Below are 12,779 nucleotides of genomic sequence, written 5' to 3' on the forward strand. Positions count from 1 at the left end.
GCTGAAGTACAACTCCCCCTCTCCCTGCAGATCGGGTGAAATAGAAGTTAACCCTTTCACCCGATCTGCAGGGACGCGATCATTCTGTGACACAGCATATGCGTCACAGGTCGGATTGGCACTGACTTTCATGACGCATACGCTGTGTCACAGGTCGGGAAGGGGTTAATGTCACCTTGCTATTGTAAGGTGACATTAAGCCAGGTTAATAATGGAGAGGCGTCAATTATGACATCTATCCATTATTAATCCAATTGTATGAAAGGGTTAAAAAAACACACATTATTAAAAAGTATTTTAATGAAATAAACACACAGGTTGTTTTAATATTTTATTGCTCTCTCAATCCACCTGAAGACCCTCGCTCTGAAAAATAATAAACGAACAGTATACATACCTTCAGATGATCTGTCACGTCCCACGAAGTAAATCCATCTGAAGGGGTTAAATCATTTTACAGCCAGGAGCTGTGCTAAAGCACTCGCTCGTGCCTGTAAACCCCGGGTACTGAAAGGAAAGCAGGATGATCTGTAGTTACCTTGAGTTGCGGTGATGCGCCCTCTGCTGGATGTCCTCATATGAACTCGAGCGTGGGAACTTTTCCAAGGCTCCAGTTCATGAGGACATCCAGCAGAGGGCGCATCACCACAACTCAAGGTAAGTACAGATCATCCTGCTTTCCTTTCAGTACCTGGGGGTTTACAGGCACGAGCGAGTGCTTTAGCACAGCTCCTGGCTGTAAAATGATTTAACCCCTTCAGATGGATTTACTTCGTGGGACATGACAGATCATCTGAAGGTATGTATATTGTTGGTTTATTATTTTTCAGAGCGAGGGTCTTCAGGTGGATTGAGAGAGCAATAAAATATTAAAACAACCTGTGTGTTTATTTCATTAAAATACTTTTTAATAATGTGTGTGTTTTTTTAACCCTTTCATACAATTGGATTAATAATGGATAAGTGTCATAATTGACGCCTCTCCATTATTATCCTGGCTTAATGTCACCTTACAATAGCAAGGTGACATTAACCCTTCATTACCCCATATACCACCGCTACACGGGAGTGGGAAGAGAGTGGCCAAGTGCCAGAATAGGCGCATCTTCCAGATGTGCCTTTTCTGGGGTGGCTGGGGGCAGATGTTTGTAGCCGGGGGGGGGCCAATAACCATGGACCCTCTCTAGGCTATATCTGCCCTCAGTCACTGGCTTTACCACTCTGGTGGAGAAAATTGCGCGGGAGCCCACGCCAATTTTTTACTCCATTTAACCCTTTATTTTAGCAGCTACAGCGCCCAAATTTTGCACATACACAATACTAACATTAGTAGTGTGGAATATGCAAAAAAAAGGGATATGAGATGGTTTACTGTATGTAAACCATGTCTCATATCATGTCGGGTTTGTGAAGGAGAAATGAAAAGCCGGCAATTGAATTACCGGCTTTTCACTAACACCGCTGCGTATTTCTCGCAAGTCACACTGCTGGTCTGTGTAGAATCCGTATTTTTCTCGCCCCCATAGACTTTCATTGGCGATTTTTTTGCGCAATACGGTGACAAACGCAGCATGCTGCGATTTTCTACGGCCGTACAAGACCGTGTATTACGGATGCGTAATATACGGCAGATAGGAGCTGGGCCATAGAGAATCATTGGGTCGTGTGTAATGCGTATTTTACGGACGTAGTTTATGCGTTCATACGTCCGTAAAACTCGCTAGTGTGAGGCCGGCCTAACAGGGAAGAAAGATATTATCCCACACCCAGCCCCTATCCATACATGTGGACTACGGACCTCCAGTTAAGGACACTGGGAGGATTTCTATGGTGACTACACGTCCGTTAGTACTGGAGTGGCACTCCGCTCTGCTATTATTGGTGAGATCCAACCAATTTTTATTGTTTAAGCACTGTTTCACATTAGCACTTTTTTGTTTGCGTCAGTTGAGTTGTATACATTTTATATGCTATTTATTAAAAGTTAAGTTTTAATACAGGGGTATCCTCCTAGCTAGTGTATATTGCTGACCCTGAGGTTAATAGAATAGTGATGATTATTTCACACTATAGCTCTTTCTATCTAAGACCTGATGTAACAGTAGAATAGTGACTGCAGCTCTGGAGGTGACTGGAGGACAGGTGCCCACAATCAGTCACACCCTGCTAGGAGCAGCACCTGTCTTGTGAGCTCCAGCACTTCCAGCAGGAGGCCCAGAGTCTGCCTCTCTTCTCCCCAGGGAGAGGCAGGCTTCCTGGGAGGCCGGCATGGCTTCCCAGGCTTCTGTTCCCCGGTCTGTGCCGGCGGGGGACAGAGAGCAGCAGTAGCAACCGGCCCAAGAGGGACTGAGGAGGTCGGGACAGGTGAGAAGAAACATACCCACCTACTCCAACCCTGAGACGGCTCATCGTCCACCCAGAGAGGGAGACGGGCACCCCAGGCCCCAGGAAGGAGAGCCCAGTAACATCCTGGGGGGAGAGGCGCTCCGGCGAGTCCACGAGTACCTTCTCCTCCCAAGTGGTCGCCATGCTACGTGAGTACGAGGACGCCGGCAAAGCACTGACCGGGCTGAAGGAGGAGCTGCGGGAGGCTCGGATCCTGAACACCCGAGCCTCTAACAAGGAGAAACCCGCAACCTCCCAGAGGTTCAGAGCCCTCAGAGATGAGGTGATCCAGTTAGTGCTCCTCCGGGAGGGGATTGAGAAAAGTGCAGGTCCCTTCCTGGAGAGGTTTAAGAACCAGCGGCGGTTCTCAGAAATGAAGGGGTTAAACACCTCAGGAGAGCCACCAGCCGGCGTCCTAAGATGAGGAGGAGGAGGAGGACGCCGATGTGGTTGTGACTGGAGTCCTACAAGCTGGAACCAGCCTGGAGAGTGAGTCGCAGAGCCAACAACGGAAGCGGCCTCCCGGCATGGCAGAGGACTCCGACAGCACAGGCTGCAGTGTCAGCGGAGGAAGAGGAGGAGGGCGAGTGAGAGAATGAATGATGGGAGTTGTGGTGGAGTGAATGGTGGGAGTAGTGGTGGAGTGAATGATGGGAGTAGTGGTGGAGTGAATGAGGAGAGCATTACTGGTGTTGGTGGAGGGGAAGCAGGTAGTGGTCCCGCTGCCCCCACAGCAGTGGCAGGGGCTTCAGCCCCAAGCTATTCAGGAGCTGTAACTGCTGGGGGTAGTAGTGCGCCCTTGTCTGGTGACCCTGAGAATGGTGACTTGCAACAGCGCTTCCTGGACGCCCTGAGGAGAGGGGAGAGTTCTATCAATGTAGAGGGGAGGGAGGTTGATCTGTCTTTCTGGATAGAGAGACACGGTCTTTCCGCCTTCTGAGATAGAGGGGCAGAGACTGTCTGGTCTCTGCCAACACCGGGGCAGAGGAGTAACCGTAGGAACGTGGCCCGTCTCCAGTGGGTAAGCAAGGATGCCTGTCCTGATCGGTCAAAGGTTGCTGAGCTCCTGCTGGGGATGGGCTTCGTGGCATATGACATCTTCGCCTTGATCCATCCCTATGGGACCTCCTACTTCGACGTCAGCTTCGTGAGACCGGAGGGCCTTGAGCTTTTCTGGTCTCGCCATGAGCTGGCTCGGGGTCGCCCCGAATGGCAGGGTTTCCACACTGTAGCAATATCCCGCCAGAACTCGGTCAGGAAGGTAACCGTTTTGACCAGTAACGAGTCACTTTCCTGTGTCGACATCTCCACATGGGTTGGACGATACGGCGACATCGTCGGTATTCCTGAAAAGACCCTCGACGAGCATGGTATCTGGTCAGGAGCCTGGACCTTCATGGTGAAATTGAAGGTTTCAGGAAACACCGTTACCCATATCCCTTCCTCAACATTTTTGGGGAGGGACAGGATCTTGATTTTCTACCGGGGGCAGCCTAAGGTCTGTCACAGGTGCGGCAGCCCCACACACTTCAGTGTGTTCAGTCGCTGTCCACGTTCCTTTGCCAATGCGGTCCTGAAAGCGGCGAGTGCGGGACAGGCAAAAGCCGGGACTAATCTCGCCGGTGAAGGGACCAGTAGAGGCAGAGGAGGCAGGGAACCAGTGAGGAGCAGGCTGCCGCCATCCAATATCAGGCGGCAGGAGCAGCACCATGGGAACAGGGGTCAGGGAGTAATGACCCTAAACTCTGACCTGGGTGCTTCACTTGCAGCTGAGGATCCTAAAGATGGCGAATTGAACGAGGAAGTCAAGAGACTTGAAAGAGAGGAGCAAAAGGACGCCATATCTGCCCAGGAACCTTCATCCGGTGACAGTCTGGATGAGGGAGAGGGGGAGTGGTCACAGCAAAAGAAAAAGGGTAACAGGAAAACAACTAAGGATAAGAGGGGTCCGGGCCTCGAGCCTCCTCCTCGGAGTGCGACCCCTCTGACTCCGTAGTCCTGATACAGGTGCCATTGGAAGGTCCAGCTACCCCCCCTCTGGTGGATCTCTCTAACCAGTTCCGGGCCCTCCAGGACTCCCCTCCAGAGGGGGGCGATGGGGACCCGGGGCCGGAGGTTGCGGACAACGTTGTTGGGGCTCAGGAGGTCGCTGGGTCTTCTTCTCAGGGGGCAAATACAAAGCCTTCTGGGTGGGACTAACTCAGGACCACCAGACTAGGGCCAGAGTGTATGTAAGGAGAGAATGGATGAGTCTGTTTGTCTTAAGTGCACTAAAAACTCTTCATTGTCAGAGGAAGAGGGTGAAACTGTTGGGGGTGGGAAGAAAAAGGTTAATTCAATCAATCATGATGGCGGCACCCACCCCGTTGACACTGGCAACCATTAATGTTGCCAGCAGAAAGTCTGAAGCGGCAAGGTACACGGCCTTTCATTTTCTCGGCCAACTTGACGCCGACATTTTGTTTTTGCAGGAGACCAGGTTGACCGACCTATCAACCATGCATAAAGCAAGGCGGGAGTGGAGGCACGGGCCCTCCTACTGGTCTCTTGCGGCCGAGCCGTATAGCGGGGTGGCGGTCCTTTTTAAGACCGGTTGAATGCAGACGATTGATCGAGTTAGAAATGGGGAGATGCTTGATCCTAGATGTCTCCATTGGGGGACAGGAGCTTCGGCTCATTAACATCTACGGTCCCCAGTCCAAGTGGGACCGCAAGTGTCTCTTCATGAAGATCAAACCTTTCTTATTTTTGAGTCGGCAGGTGGTCTTTGGAGGGGATTTCAACAACGTCACGAGACCCTGTGATAGAGGAGGTTCCGGAGACCGGCTGGCTTACGATTGCGTCGCGCTAAATAGGATAGTAAGCGAGGCACGCCTGGTGGATGTCCACATCCGGCACAACACAGGCCACGCGGGGTTCACACTTTTTAGAGATAGTCAGTGCAGGTCTAGGATAGACAGGTTTTATTTGAAGGAGGATGCCGTCTCCTCGCCGTTGTCGGTTGTGGAGGTGGAGTTCTCCGATCACTGTTTGATTATGTTTTCTCTGAGCGTTACAGAGACTCCTCGGATGGGAAGAGGTTATTGGAAGCTGAATTCGTCACTCCTTGAGGAAGAAGCTGTAAGACGGTCCTTTGAGGAATTTCTTTAGAGCCAGGTACCGCTGCTAGGCCTAAGTAACACTAAGTCTGAGTGGTGGGAGATGTTCAAACATCGGGTGGTGAAATTCTTCCGGCAACTCTCGAACCTCAGAAGCCTGAACAGGGATCGCCTGTATCAGAGCCTGAGGAGGAAACTCGAGCATCTTGTCTCGACTGGGGGTAGCCGCGAGGCGATCTCCAGTGTGAAATCCTTGCTAAAGAGGTGTCAGTACGATAGGCACGCATCTTTGGTTTTTGAGAGGGACTACGGGAAGTACTACTCGCCCGACCGTTACAGAAGCTGCAAGATGTCAGTGAATAGTAAGATATGTGAAGGAACAGATGATTGGCCTCGGGGAGACCAAAACATCCAACACCGCGGAGACACCATCACGTGTTTCTCAACGCAGTGATCCAGAACACTGCCCCCATCCCTTATGGGAAATATGCAAATGCATGTAGGATAGCTGCGGAGACACCATCACGTGTTTCTCGACGCAAGCAGTGAATAGCCAGACCTTTCCCCGGGAGGGAACAACCACGGGAAGGGCAGCATCCAATAAATGAAAACATCCAATACTGGAAAACCACCTATGCCAAGCATGGTATCCATCCACAGACAGCTGTTTCGGGCTGTTTGCCCCTCATCAGTGTGGAGTAGGAATCTGGCTATTAGGAGCAGTGCCTAGTAAAAGGCTGTGAAGGAACAGATGATTGGCCTCGGGGAGACCAAAACATCCAACACCGCGGAGACACCATCACGTGTTTCTCAACGCAGTGATCCAGAACACTGCCCCCATCCCTTATGGGAAATATGCAAATGCATGTAGGATAGCTGCGGAGACACCATCACGTGTTTCTCGACGCAAGCAGTGAATAGCCAGACCTTTCCCCGGGAGGGAACAACCACGGGAAGGTTCTCATCAGTGTTCTGGATCCTTTATTGGATGCTGCCCTTCCCGTGGTTGTTCCCTCCCGGGGAAAGGTCTGGCTATTCACTGCTTGCGTCGAGAAACACATGATGGTGTCTCCGCAGCTATCCTACATGAATAGTAAGATAGTGACAGGGCTGATGGACAGTACGGGATCCCTGAGAAGGTCCAGATCAGGGATCTTGGAGGTCGTCAGTTCATACTACTCGCACCTCTTGGGAAGGAAGGAACTGGATCGTGACATGATGTCAGCTTTCCTGGCTGAAGCTGTTCCTGAGCCAGGGGCTGACCTCTCGCTGGGCGGTTTGGCAGAAGCGATCAAAGAAGAGGAAGTGAGACTGGCGATCGATGGGCTCCGGCCCAAAGAAATCGCCAGGTCGGATGGCTTAACATCCGAGTTTTTTAAGACCTTTAGGGACTCCTTGGTCCCCCTCTTGACTCAGGTGTTTAATGAGTGTCTCTCCTCGGGCACTCTGCCGAGATCATTAAGGAGGTTGGCTTTGATCATTTTGTCAAAGGGTAAGGATCCGTCACGCATTGAGAATTGGCATCCCATATCACTTCTCAATGTGGACAGGAAGGTTTTGGCTAAGATACTCTTCAACAGGCTGGTGAAGTTTGCACCGCGGCTCCTTTCGGAGGCCCAGCACTGTTGCGTTCCTGGCCGTAGCACTTTCAGTGATGTTCTGGGTGTCCGAGAGGCCGTGGAGCAAGGCAGGGCGGGCCTTTGGAAGGGGTTCTTGCTGACCCTGGATCAGGCAAAAGCCTTTGATCGGGTCGACCACGAGTACCTCTGGTCCACTCTTTTGAGGTATGGTCTGCCTGGAGGGTTTGTGGACTGGCTTAAGACCTTGTACGCAGGGGCTGAGACTTTCCCTCTGGTAAACGGGTGGATTGGACAACCTTTCGAGGTGGGATCTGGTGTCCGCCAGGGCTGCCCTCTTAGCCCTTTGCTTTACGCGTTTGCGATCGATCCCTTCCTCAGAAGGGTTGATTGTGGACCATTGGCGGGGTGAGGATGGGCGGGTTGGCGCCAGAGGCTATCCTGAGGGTAGTGGCCTACGCGGACGACGTTACCGTCTTTGTTTCTTCGCAAGAGGAGGCGATGGTGGTGATGTCAGAGGTGGAGAGCTACTCGGAGGCATCCGGGTCCAAGGTCAACCAGGACAAGTGTGAGAGTCTCTGGCTGGGAGGCGAGGATCCCACGTTTGATCTTCCGGACACCCTCCCCGAATCCCAAGAACATGCCAAAGTCCTAGGCATCGAATTTGGCCAGGGTGATTACCCCACGAAAAACTGGGAAGGCAGAATCAAGGGTGTCGCCCAGAGAGTGGACCAATGGAGGGGTTGGTCTTTGACACTGAGGGAAAGGGTTGACCGGTGCAAAGCTTTCCTGCTCCCCTTGCTGGTCTACCTGGGCAGCGTCTGTGTCTTGCCGGAGCCTCTCTGGACACGGGTCTACAGTCTGTTCTTCCAGATGTTATGGGGGAATAGACTGAACCTAGTCAAACGGGAGGTAACTTATCGCACGAGGAGACTAGGGGGGTTGAATATGGTGAACCCCGTGGTGTTTATAGTGAACACCTTTTTGAAAGTTAACGTGGCAAACCTCTGGAAGGAGAGGGCTCCTCCGTGGGTATTCTCCTGCAGGGGATGGTTTCAGCCTTTCTTCCAGGAATGGGAGACGGGGAAGATTGAAGGATCTTCGCACACCGCACTTGCATCTCCCGTCTTATGTTACCCCGGTTCTGAAAATGATGCGCCGGTGGGGTCTGGGATTGTGGGAAGTGAGGTCCCTCCCGAGGAAACTCCTCGACATGCGGGTCTTGCTTTCGCATTTTCAGAGACCACTGGTCTTCAAGGACTGCCCGAGTCGGGATCTAGAGGTTGGGTTAAGTTTGTTAAATTCTAGCAGGATCCCCAAGAAGTATTGGGACTTGACTTGGCGCTGCTTCCATGGTAAGTTGTATGTGAGGGACAATTTGAAGCACAGGAGTTCCGTGGACAGAAATTGTCCCCGTGAGGATTGCACTACCATGCTGGAAAGCATGGAGCACTTCCTGCTTCATTGTCCCTTTAATACAGAGGTGTACAACAGGGTGGGCGTTTCCATTGGTTGGCCGCGGCTGGCCACTCTGTCCTATGCCGAGTGGGCCTATGGAGCGTTCAGAGACCTCGGGAGAAGGGACCGAGCCACGTTATTCTTAGTCAGCACAGTGGTGAGGTACTTCACGTGGAACGCACGAGTTTTAGTTTTGACGCAGAGTAAAATCCTCCGTGTAGATGAAGTTTGTAGCAGCATCCTAGGTGCCCTGGTGAAGGTACGTTCTCTGGAGTGCGAAAGACTGGGTGCCCGGAGGGCGGCCCATCTCTGGAGGGGTTTCTCCTTCGGGGTGCCTTAGTCCGTTAGCGCTCCTATATCCTGGTGGTGGGCTGATATCTTTACACCCTAGATTTTTGCTTTGTATTTCTGTTCCTTGAATAGAAAGTTTGCAGGCATCGAACTTGAGCCTTGGGTGGTGAGTATGTAGTTTGTGTTCTGTGATGTTGGTTTATGTATATATTGTATATAGTGTATTGTATATATTGTATATAGTGTGTATAATAGAGGGTCTTAGTTAGGTTGGGTGGGGGGATTGGGGGGTTCAACGGCGTTGATAAGAGACTGATCTCACCTGGCCCAGGCCCCGCCTGGGGAAAAACTTTGGGGCCTGATCCTAGCTCGGATAATTCCTGAACTTTGTGGCCAGAGCTGGATCAGGGGTGGCGGGATAGTTGGAGTAGGTGTGTATATATATTAAAAAAGAAAATGATGGTGTGAATGTAGTTGGGGTTGTATATAGTAGTATGAATGAAGCTGGGCCGGGGGTCTTACATGATTTTATACTATTTATTATTTATATTTTTACAGGGGTATTCATGTAGTTATGAGTATTTTGTTTGTCGTCTTTTAGTTTTGCTTTCTTTATTTTTATTGGAATTTTTCTTTCACGTCCCTGATTTGTAGGTCATGAACTTTCTCCATTTTTGTACCATTTCCGGTTTATTTCTTTGTGATTTTTGTCGTTTGTTGTCGTCTGATTGGAGCTTTGTTCTTATGTTTTGTTCTGTTGTGTTTTATTTGTAATGTATCTTAGTTATTGTCATGTAAAGTATTTTTATTTTATTTAATAAAAGACCTGGAGGATAAGGCATGACATAGGCTTTGGATACCCCCTTCCATAGTTACAAACATATCACACTGGGTGGGGGCAGATATACTATATAACTCCCTCATATTAGATTTCTATATTTGCACCTGGATGTAGCACCAGCACTATCCAGAGCGCTGCACCGCCCTGCATGCTGCAGACGTCCTTTTAGAGGCTGAAGAACAATGTACAGGAATTCAAGCAGAGCGCAGCTCCTGAAGACACAAGACTCCTAGCAACCAGTGCAAGACAAGGAGACAGAGCAGGAGCACCGGAGAAAAGACCCAGGAACCAGAGCAAGGTCAGAGGGGAGCAGCATAATGGGGATCATAAGGAGGATGAGAATGATGAGGCTGGTAACTGGGAAGACTATGCTAATGATGGGGATGATCGCTGTTGAACTCCTGTCCATATGAATTGTGTTTCTCTACATTATTTCTCTCTGATTCTGCACCTGCAGCTCCAACTCTTGTGACACTACAACTCTCCCATTCCCTGACAGTAGTTCTCTGTAACACTAATCATCGTCCCAGAAGCTATCCTCATCCAATACTTTGTGTTGTGGCCCCACATTGAACTGATCACCCCAAGCATCGATACACTGTGTTCTGTTTTTACACTACAGGGATTATAAGTCCAGTAATAGATGGAGGTGATGCCAGCAAGGAGGCGGTATGGGCAAGGGGGGGGTGACCAGGCCCACTTATATCATTTGTCAGTGTAATGTACAGACATGGCCCCATCTACAGTAATGGGGCAGTATGAGAATCAGACAAACGCAGGGGTTCACAGTGAGGAGGAGCAGCTGTTACAATGTATCAGTGAAATATTATGGGGTAAAATACGAAGATTTATTATGACACATTTGTACAGAGAGACATCATTTATGGGAAACACACCAAGGTATTTGAGAAGCATTTAATTAAGATTTCTTCACACTCAGGATGCGTTAAAATGTCACAGTGAACAGCTCCATCATCTATAATTCAGACCATATTAGTGTCTTGTAGGTGAGTGCAGTACCAGGCATAAGGTCAGGTGTCACCCTCCGCCAGGGTCAGGTGTTACCGAGACATTAACCCTAGTGCAATGGAAAAATGCAGATCACAGCATAGACAAGAGCGGAACCGCCATGGGGTCTCCACACACCAACCCCAAGATAATGAGCTGAGCTATAAAAAAAAGCCAGTGGTACTGTGCCATATACTATAAAGAGAAAAGAATTGGACCCTTTATCTTAATTGTTGAATCCTGATTTCTCTTTCTGTCCCATTACCCTCCATGTATGACATCCAGCCCATCAACTCACCCTGCAGTATATGACATCCTGCTCCCTCACCAAATCCCTCTCTGTATAAACTCCAGTTCCATCACCCCCCATCCCCTAGGTGCTTACCCTTTAGCATCAATGTCAACAGTATAACATTTCTTCGTCTCGAATCTTACACCATAACCTGTAAGTGATATTATTGAGAAGTGGAAGGAGCTGCAGCAACTCAACCATGAAATGGAAACCCTTATAAAGTTACAGAGTGTGGTGGGGGACATACTGCTGAGGAGCAGAGGGCAGAAAAGTCACCAACGCTCTGCTGACCCCATAACTGCAAGCAGGGTCGGACTGGGGGGTCTGGGGCCTACCTGGGGAATGGACTCTAGGGGCCCACCCTACAGCTATATGCAGATATCTGTCGGTCGTTATCCCCATTATAGTGGAGCCTCAGCTGTAAAACACATCTACTGTGCGCCCCCATAACTGGGATGTATAATTACGGTAGTTTGCATTAAATGGGTTCTTTGGTTAAAACAAGTTATCACCAATCCATGGGCTCCACAGAATAGGTGAGCGCTTAGGTCCGACCATTAGAAACTGCACCGATCAGAAGAATGGGGAAGTTTTATCCATGACAGGACACTTACCCCCATTTTAAAATGGAGCGGTAGGTGGGATGTCTGACTGCAGCTCCAGTAATTCTCTTTGGGGCTTCCAGAAAAAAACAAGTGCAGCCACTGAGGAAATGAATAGTTCAGTGGTCAAGTCGGAAATGCCACTCCAGTCTAATGGGGATAAAAAGTTCCACATTTTGCTGAATGGGTCCAAGCAATAAGATCCCTCCACCAATCAATACATCATCACTTATCCTGTGGAGAGGTAATTACTTTTTTCCACAGGAAGCCCCCTGTAAGTGCATCTACGCCGCTGTGTGCCAAGTATTTAATCTGTAATGGAAACACGGGTATTACATACCTGGTAATGTGTTTTTTCATGAGACATGACGGCACCATGAGAGAGGGGATCCGCCCATCAAGGACAGGAAACCTTCAAGATAAAAGGGGCGGCTCCTCTCTCCACATCAGTTGTTTTACAGAGTACGAGAGGAACTCCGTTGGTTAGTGTACACATAAATAATACATCCTATACGGTTCTATTCACCGATACCCCAGGGAGTGTATAATACTAATAATGCACCCAACTAATGACGTGATCAAAAGGGTGGGAATATAAGGGTGCCGTCATGTCTCATGAAAAAACACATTACCAGGTATGTAATACCCGTGTTTTTCCATCATACATGACGGCACCACGAGAGAGTTACAGAGATTTGTATTCTCTTTTACGGAGGGATCACTGCTTGTAACACTCTTCTCCCAAATGTGAGGTCAGAGGTAGCAGATGGGTCTAGCCTATAATGTTTAAAAAATGTAGACGGAGAGGACCAAGTGGCCGCCTTACAGATTAGGTCGATGGTAGCATCTGCTCTCTCCGCCAACGACGTCGCCATGGCCCTTGTGGAGTGGGCTTTCAGACCCTGTGGAACAACCCTGCCTGCACTACTATACACTAGAATAATGGCCTCTCTCACCCATCTAGCGATAGTCTGTTTTGAGGCTTTAAGGCCCTTCCTTGACCCCTGGAATGAAACAAATAAAGCCCTCTGTTTCCTCCAGGATTTTGTACTCTCTAAATACTGTAGGATACATCTGACGTTTAGGCAATGGAGTCTCTCCTCTTTCTTGTTACTAGGATTGGGACAGAAAGAGGGTAGGGTTATATCCTGAGCGCTATGAAATCTCGATACCACTTTGGGGAGATATGCCGGATCTAATTTTAATACAACCCTATCGTCCATAATT

General features: G+C 49.5%; 1 protein-coding gene across 1 annotated transcript in view; it reads left to right on the forward strand.

The window, feature by feature from the left end:
* Window positions 1–9,768: 9,768 nt before the first annotated feature.
* The window catches only part of LOC143809330 (uncharacterized), a 37,470-nt gene continuing 34,459 nt past the window's right edge, over window positions 9,769–12,779 (forward strand). Inside the window, exon 1 of the mRNA XM_077292417.1 lies at window positions 9,769–9,948. The gene's annotated coding sequence lies outside the window, so the exon portion shown is untranslated. The remainder of the gene's footprint in view (window positions 9,949–12,779) is intronic.

Source organism: Ranitomeya variabilis, chromosome 2 (genome assembly GCF_051348905.1).
Source record: "Ranitomeya variabilis isolate aRanVar5 chromosome 2, aRanVar5.hap1, whole genome shotgun sequence".
NCBI classification, from domain to species: domain Eukaryota; kingdom Metazoa; phylum Chordata; class Amphibia; order Anura; family Dendrobatidae; genus Ranitomeya; species Ranitomeya variabilis.